At 45.7% G+C, this 8,769-nt stretch overlaps 1 protein-coding gene across 1 annotated transcript in view; it reads left to right on the plus strand.

Moving 5' to 3' along the window:
• Window positions 1-2,207: 2,207 nt before the first annotated feature.
• The window catches only part of PALD1 (phosphatase domain containing, paladin 1), a 184,313-nt gene continuing 177,751 nt past the window's right edge, over window positions 2,208-8,769 (plus strand). Inside the window, exon 1 of the mRNA XM_015423243.1 lies at window positions 2,208-2,414. The gene's annotated coding sequence lies outside the window, so the exon portion shown is untranslated. The remainder of the gene's footprint in view (window positions 2,415-8,769) is intronic.

Consider the following 8,769-nt stretch of genomic DNA (forward strand, 5'->3'; position numbering starts at 1 on the left):
TTGACCAAAAACTTGGTAGAGAAAGCAGGATGAGGATGAAGGAGTGGCCCATCTGTGGGTGCTTTGTGCATGCAAGGGTGAAAAGGTGGGCACGCATACCGAGAACTTGTGCTTTGGCTGCCCTATGCTTCCAAGTAACGTAAAATGCACAAGTCACTCCTACGCCCACCTCTTTCTTTTGATTTGTGAAGCAGCTGAGTCAGCATTCGGGCCCCCCTCCCATCCCAGGTTTAGAACACTGTCTTGCTGCTGGAACTGCTAACAATTCATCTCAATCAGATGGACAGTCCAAAGGAGCTCGCAGCACTGTTGCGTGTTCCAGAACAGCAATTATCTTCTTGGTAAACAAATTTTTATTTTCTTAGGAACATAACATATAAGATTAAATCATTCAGTCCATTGTTTACCTCATTCCCTTCCTCCCCTCCCTCCAGTGGCTTCCCGCAATGCTTCTCCCCCTTCTTACAAATTTCATTATATCATTAACACATCATTTGTTATCATCCAACCTCAAGATAACATCATTTGACTTAATATTGATCTAAACATATTAAGTTTTGTTTTACATCCCAGTTCTTTTCCAGATATATTTTAAAGTCATTCCATTCTTTTATCTTCTTGCCACGCCCAATAGAAGGCCAATGAATCCTAAAAGAAAAGTAAATGTTATTTCTACAGCAGCATTCATGTTGGTGTGGCTTCAGAGTCGGGGGTCTTAGAATCTAAAATCTGAGAATGCAACAGCAAAGGAAGTGGCCAAAGCAGCAAAGGATGGAGGGAGGCGAGAGCAAGATGCCTGCACTTGGCTGCTTTTTGTGTTAGTGCAACTAGGGGAAAGGAAGAGACCAGTATTTCCTTGCACTTCATAAACAATGGTCGTAAACAGCACATTTTAAAAAAAATCCTTATAGAGCCACCCATTTTTGTTGCCTTTCTGGATTTGTTTCTAATGTGCATGTGTAGAGAATCAGCCACGCCTCCTGCCCCTGTTTGTGCACCCATGAGAAGAGCAGTAGGAAGGCCGTGAGAGGCCGCTCAGTGGTTGGAGATCATTCCTCTGTGACTCTGGCTCTGACTCTTACCTTGTTGCTCCTTATGTTATAAGACCAGGTGCTTGACTTTTGTTTCCTATCCTCGACTCTCTTAGCTCGCTGCCAGCAATTAATGAATTTCCCTCCCCTCTCAGCGAGTGGAATTTTTCTGCTAGATCTGCTCTGCTGATTGGACCAAGGTAACCCAGTGATCTTCATACCTAAGTGGGGATTTGAAGGCAGGCCTCTCAAATCGTAGTCCAACATTAATCACTGTACTACACTCACCAATGCTGCCTGTACATAAAGTGCCATCAAGTCGTGGCTGACCTGTCGCGACCCAGTGGGGTTTCCAAGGCGAGAGACGGACAGGGGTTCTTCCCATTGCCTGCCTCTCCATACTGACCCTGGACCTCCTTGGTGCTGGACCTCCCATCCAAATATTAAACAGGGCTGACCCTGCTCAGCTTCTGAGACAGACCTAGCCTGGGCCAATCCAGGTCAGTATCCATGCTAATGACATATCAATATATGGCAATGCTTGTCTAATAAAGACCTCTTTATTGACTTGGGGAGGGAGGAGATTAAAATCTTTAAAAGTGCTGGAGGATGAGAACTGGAAACAGCTGGCTCTTTCCTCTCCTTCCTCTTCCCTTCCAGTGTGGTGGATGCTGGGGGACCTCCTGAAGAGGGAATAAACGTGAAAATCAGAGGGCGGCTGCCAGAGACCTCCCATCACTCCTGCTGTGATGGTAAAAACTTCTCAGAGGTGCCGTGGAAGCTCCCCCAGCGGCTGGATTCTTGAGGAAGAAGGGCTCTCCTCCTCCTCTTTTCCGAATCAGCGGTAGAAAGCCTTGCCCTTCTGGGGGCTGCTTGTGTGTCCCGTGGTCTCCTAGCGCGTGTGGCTCCTTTGCCAGGAATCCCGAGCTTTTCATTGGCAGAAAAGCCCACGTAGCTGACCCTCTTTGAAGTCCACCCCCACATCCCTCGGGCGCACAGACACTGGAGGGTGTTCCTCTCCTCTCGGAGGGCGTAAGCCGCCGCCGCCGCTCCACTTGCCTGTTTTTACTGGCGATTGCTAGGATTCGAACTCTGCAGACAAAGTCCTACAGTCTCGGCTTTCTGCTGCCAGCTCTTCCCTCGATCGCCCGCTGTCCTGCACCCCCCCCCGATGGGTTTAACTGCTTAGCCGCTGAAGCAGCAGCTGCAGCCTCTTGATGGATTGTCCTGAGACTTTGCAAGACGAAGGGAGAACGCCCTCCTTTAAAACTCACTGCTGAAAATTGCATGTGTTTTTGCTGAAGTTCTGAAGGTTTGAACTCCCCCCCTTCTTCCATACACTGGAGAGGAAACTGGATGCCCTCCGCTGCTGCTCAAAATCAGGTATGGGGACTGATCTGCGGACTTCTGCTGTGCTCTTTGGTGTGTCCCTCCCCCCCTTTCCTCATTCTAGAATGGGAAAGTGGACTCGCTTGGGTAAATAGAAAGAGGAGGAAAAGAGGCATGTTTAACATCAGTTTTTCTAGCTGCACTCCTTGTTACACTGGTCTTTACCTCCTTTGCTCCAGCTTGGGTGGCTTTTTCTTTTCTACAATCCTTTGGGGGGGGGGATTCTTCCATGCTTTGTTAGCAAGTAGCAAGTACATGATCTTCTGTTTCAAGTTTAGGATTATGGATGGTTTCCCTGTCTCACAGTCTTAGGTCTTGCATGTTACTCCAGTGCTTGTTTATTTCATCTGGTGAGTACTGAGGAAAATGTTGGAAAGATATTGGTGCTGTCAAATTGAAGTTTCTCTGCATACTTTAGCTGCATGAAATCAACATAATTTAAAAGAATAATCTGGATGGTGTTTATGGGGGTGGGTGGGTTTGAGCAGCTTGTCTGCCAAGTGTCCTTATGGTGAAACTGATGTGCTTGAAAGGAGAAAAGTTGGTGTTGTCTCTTAGAAAAGAACAGTACTTAAGCTTGTATATAGCACTTTTCGCTACCCCATGGACCAGATCCCTCCAGGCCTTCCTGTCTTCCGCTGTCCTCTGAAGTTTGCTCAATGTCATGTTCGTTGCATCTATGACACTGTCTAACCATCTCATCCTTTGCCGTCCCTGTCTTCTTTGGCCTTCAATCTTTCCGAGCATCAGGGTCTTCTCCAGTGAGTGCTCCCTTCTCATTTGGTGGCCAAAGTATTTGAGCTTCAGTTTCATTATCTGGCCTTCCAGGGAACAGTCAGGGTTGATTTCTTTGAGGATTGACTGATTTGTTCTTCTTGCAGTCCAAGGGACTCTCAAGAGTCTCCTCCAGCACCATAGTTCAAAAGAATCTATTCTTCGGCGCTCGGCCTTCCTTATAGTCCAACTCTCACAGCCATACATGACTACTGGGAATACCATTGCTTTGACCATGCGGACTTTTGTTGGCAGGGTGATGTCTCTACTTTTTATCATGCTGTTTAGGTTCGCCATCACTTTCCTCCCAAGGAAATCTTTTAATTTCATGGCTGCTGCTGTTCTCTGGCAATCTGCATTCAGTTGGGTAAATCTTTCCTTTTCGCCTTTGCCTTTCACTTTCCTTCTTTCCTCTGCTATTTGTAAAGCCTCATCAGAAAGCCACTTTGCTTTCTTGCATTTCTTTTTCTTTGGGATGGTGGTGATTGCTGCCTCCTGTACAATGTCACGAACCTCTGTCCATAGTTCTTCAGGCACTCTGTCTATCAAATCTAGACCCTTGAATCTATTCTTCACCTCTACTGTATATTCATCAGGGATGCGATCTAGGTCAAACCTGAATGGCCTCGTGGTTTTCCCAATTTTCTTCAGTTTAAGTCTGAATTTTGCAATGAGTAGCTCATGATCTGAACCACAGTCAGCTCCAGGTCTTGTTTTTACTGACTGGATAGTCCATCTTTGACTGCAAATTATATAATCAATCTGATTTCGGTGTTGCCCATCTGGTGATGTCCATGTGTAGAGTCGCCTCTTAGGTTGTTGGATAAGGGTGTTCACTGTGACCAGTGTGTTCTCTTGACAAAACTCTGTTAACCTTTGCCCTGCTTCATTTTGCTTTCGAAGGCCAAACTTGTCTGTTATTCCGGTTACCTTTTGACTTCCTACTTTAGCATTCCAGTCCCCTATGATGATGAGGACATCATTCTTTGGTGTTAGTTCTATGAGGTGTTGTAGGTCTTCATAGAACTTTAACTTTAAATTTTAAACAAGCTAAATTATGTCATATACAAACGGTGGTGGGTATAACTGGACTTAAACCACTCTCCCCTTGTTTTAAATGGAATGGGAAACATTCAGTGTGCAGTTGTGAGGGCCAACTCATAAAGCAGTAGCTTTATTAAAGTGCTAAGATCTGGGGTGTTAAATATTGTACACTGGAATGCGTAGACACCAGTGGGACATCAGGTAGCCTGTACGTTGCCCACATGGCTTCTGTGGTTTGTAGAATAGATATGCATTACGATTTTAAATGTCTCTGTTTGGAAAGAAATGCTGATGTCAATGGAATGTACTTCCAAGGGTGTTTTAGAACTGAAGCCTTAGTTGTATTTCTTGTGTAGCCACATTAGAAAAGCCCCCTTGCAGCCAGTTCCTTTTTGGCCCTTGTCCCAAGCCTTTGTGCCTCTTGTGTCTTATTTTGAGGACTGTTTGGATTATGACATGGCACTGCAGGTAGGATGGGGAAAACCAGTGTTTACCACAAAGGTGAAATGTTTGCAGTTTGCAGCGAGATCCGTGCAATCTTTGCAAAATGTTTTAAGAAAGGGACCTCGGTGAACTCGAAAGGGAGAAGAACTTTTGTTCCGCTTGGCTATGGAAGGTGTTTTTGTTCTGGGATTGTGAGAATGGATGGTGGGTAGGTTGGGAGGGGGTTTTCAGATCTGGGGCAGTCTTGTGATTCTGTGGCAGCAAAAACAAATAGAGTCTTGGGGTGGCACCTGAAAGACTGGCAGATGGCATAAGCCTTTGTCAACCTGCAGTCCACTGTTGTGGTCACACATGTGGCACCTTCAGAGGACTTTGGTTGGATGAGTGGAACAGCCACTTTATAAACCTCCCTTTAATAAGACTACAACCCTACTCATTGCCTTGAAAGAGGGTTTTCCAAAATAGGGCAGATGCCTCTATGGCATGGAGTGTGTGTGTGTGTGTGTGTGGGGGGGGGGCTTTCCAGAAATTTGTCCACAGGCTCAGGAATCTCCTCTCAGAAGAAGGCCTGTGTGTCTCCATCACTTCGGTTCGGTTTGCCATCCTGAGACAGAAAGGTGGGAAAGGTGAACATAAATAAACGAAGTGGTCACTTTCCTCCTCCCATTTGAATTGCTGGACCTTTTGGTCACATTTTGTTCCCACCCTATTTTTCTCTTTTTCTGAATTTGCCTACCCCACTGGAAGTGACTCTCAATGTAGACTTACTTACGCTGAGTTCCTCCACTGAGTTCGGTGTGCTTGGACTGCTGTAACCCTGCATAGGATTGCACTGTGAATTGTAGATCTCACCAAAGAGGGCTCTAGCTCACAGAAAGTTTATCCAACAAGGAGACTCTTGGATTTTTTAAAGTGCTAATTTGGCAAAGAACACATGGCGGGAAGATTATGCCTTGCGTGAGAAATACAGGTATTTGCATGCAAAAGTCAAAGATGCAAACAAGTCCAGTACCGAAACAGATTTGGTCCTCTGCACGTACCTAGCAGTACTTGTAATCCAGCTGCTGTAAGCACAGTAGCCCATCCCTGTGTAATTGGGCAGTGCTTAACTGTATTGTCAAGGGCTAGTTTTGATAGCAGAGATTAGCCTCAAGGACAGGTCTCTGGGAAATGTGTAACAGTTGAGTTGCAACTGCACTGGAGAATTGTAGGTCTACTTACTTGGGTAAGATTGGATGTGCAAGAGAGGGTTCTCTACCCGAGCTACCGAAGTGAACTTTTGGGGGCAGTGCAGTGAGGAAGGTGCTAATGTACCACAGGGTCTTGGCAGGCTCCCTGCCATCAGTGACACAGGATATGATTGGCATCATCTCCTGGGCCTGTGACATCATTTGCCCAAGGGATGATGAGTACCTTGCATGAGGTAGCAAAACAACTGGGAACAGGCCCTGGGTGGATATGAATCGTAACTCTGAAAAAAGGTGGGGGTAGAGATGTTTTAAATGTTCTGGAAATTTTGAAGCTCGGAAAAAAACCCGTTTTCCCCCCGGGGTTTTTGGGAAAAAATGGAAATTTCCGGAAAAATTGAAAAAAATGCTACATTAGCATTTCTTTTGTCTTTTCTAGTTTGAAAGTCATTCTGTTACTTTAGGAACATAAAATATGACTATGGACATTTTTACTTGGCATGAAATGATCACAACTAGCATATTAAAAATATAGTGTATCCAAACAATTATTACAGAATACCCACCCACATGCAAAAACAAAACTGAAACCTTTTTCTTTTCTTGTGACAATAGCACCTCCTAAAGGAAGAAATGCATCTTGTTCTTGCATTGGAGAGTTCAGTTTGTAACCTAGGACTTGCTTGTCCTCAGTGCACAGAAATTAGATCAATCTGATACCATACATATTTTTTAGAAATGATTTGGAAAATATTTAAACACCTTGTCTTAAAATATTTTATTCATCATGTTAAAATAAAATGTTCCATAATCATTTTTTTTTCTTTTAACTTTCAAAGTCTGTGTATTTTAAAGAAGGCTGATGCTAACATCTAAATAGCTTCCCCAGAACTTCTGAGAGGAGCAGTCGTGCCCATTTAGTAACATATTTATTGCCCCTGGAATCCTGGAGCTGACAGTCTCGAAAGCCACAAGTGCTGTCCAACAGCCTTCCGTTCTTTTGTGCGTACATGGTTCCTTCAGGGGCAGCCAAGTGGGAACATGTGGGCCCCATCTGACCTCTTTACGGGGATAGGGTGAAAATGGCAGGCTGCTTTAGTGACTTTTCTGCTGTAGGTTTGAGAGGGAGGCAGGAAGCCATCTCTGAATCCCTAGAAGCACTTGTTGTTGGTTCAGGTGGGCCAGGTAGGCCCGAGCCCTGCCTTTGGTGGGTCTGATGATTTAGACAAAGGCTTTCTTCTTCTTCCTCCTTGATGGTCCCATTGACCTTAGGGACCTAATGCTAACAGCCGTTTGCCCCTCTAACCCACCCTTAGACTGAGGTTGCTGGCTCTGCCATGCCCAGCATCTTGGCATGTAAGGTGGGTGAGCTGCTTGAACACGGGGAATTGGACTAAAGGAAAGAAGGTCTGAATGGCTTTATTGTGGCCAAGGATACAAGAAAAATGAGTTCAGGTTACACAGCCATACCCCTTAGGTAAGATCCCCTTCTGGATCAAAAAGTGAGTATAAATGGGCAATTTTCACAGGGGAGGGTGGTAAGCAGTGGGGTACTGCAGGGCTCAGTACTGGGTCCGATGCTTTTTAACTTGTTCATTAATGATTTGGAGTTGGGAGTAAGCCGTGAAGTGGCTAAATTTGCGAATGATATGAAATTGTTCAGGGTGGTGAGAACCAGTGAGGATTGTGAGGCACTCCAAAGGGATCTGTCGAGGATGGGTGAGTGGTCGTCACTGTGGCAAATGGGGTTCAGTGTGGCTGAGTGCAAAGTGATACACATTGGGGCCAAAAATCCTAACTATAAATACATGTCGATGGGGTCCAAACTGGCAGAGACTGACCAAGGGAGAGATCTTGGAGTCGTAGTAGATAACTCACTGAAAATGTCGAGACAGTGTGTGACTACAATAACAAAGGCTAAAGCTATGCTGGGGATTTTTAGGAAGGGATTTGAAAACAAATCAGCCAGTATTATAATGCCCCTGTATAAATCGATGGTGCGACCACCTTTGGAATACTGTGTACAATTCTGGTCACCACACCTCAGAATGGATATTATAGTATTGGAAAAAGTGCAGAAAAGGGCAACTAGAATGATAAAAGGAACGGAACACTTTCCCTATGAAGAAAGGTTAAAGCATTTGGGGCTCTTTAGCCTGGAGAAGCAACGGCTGAGGGGTGACATGATAGAGGTTTACAAGATTATGCATGGGATAGAGCAGGTAGAGAAAGAAGTACTTTTCTCCCTTTCTCTCGTGGGCACTCAATGAAATTGCTGAGCAGTCAAGTTAGAATGGATAAAAGGAAGTACTTCTTCACCCAAAGAATGATTAACACATGGAATTTACTGCCAGAGGAGGTGGTGGAAGCTACAAGCATGGACGGCTTCAAGAGGGAATTGGATAAGTATAGGGAGCAGAGGTCCATCAGTGGCTATTAGCCACAAGGTATAGATAGGAACTCTTGGTCTGGGGCAAGGGATGCTCTGTATTCTTGGGGCTTAGGGGAGGGGCAACAGTGGCAGGGCGTCTAGTATCCTGGCCCCACTGATGGACCTCCTGATGGCACCTGGTATTTCTGGCCACTGTTTGACAGAGTGTTGGACTGGATGGGCCATTGGCCTGATCCAACATTGGCTTATCTTATGTTCTTATGAGCAGGGGTCATTTCGTAGAAAAAGAGCTAGGGGAACTCATTAGCATAACTCATTAGCATATGCCACACCCCCTGCCATCACCGGAAGTGTGTCATAAGGCCACACCTCCTGGCATCACCGGAAATGTGTCATAAGGCCACACACCCCGCCCCCAACGGTGCCGGCCACCGGTGCCGGCCTTGCAGCTCCACTGCTGAGCCCCATGAGGGGCCCGGCGGTGGGCCTGCAAGGCCAGCGGGAGTGC

The sequence above is a fragment of the Gekko japonicus genome, unplaced genomic scaffold (genome assembly GCF_001447785.1).
Source record: "Gekko japonicus isolate JY-2015 unplaced genomic scaffold, Gekko_japonicus_V1.1 scaffold901, whole genome shotgun sequence".
Taxonomy (NCBI): domain Eukaryota; kingdom Metazoa; phylum Chordata; class Lepidosauria; order Squamata; family Gekkonidae; genus Gekko; species Gekko japonicus.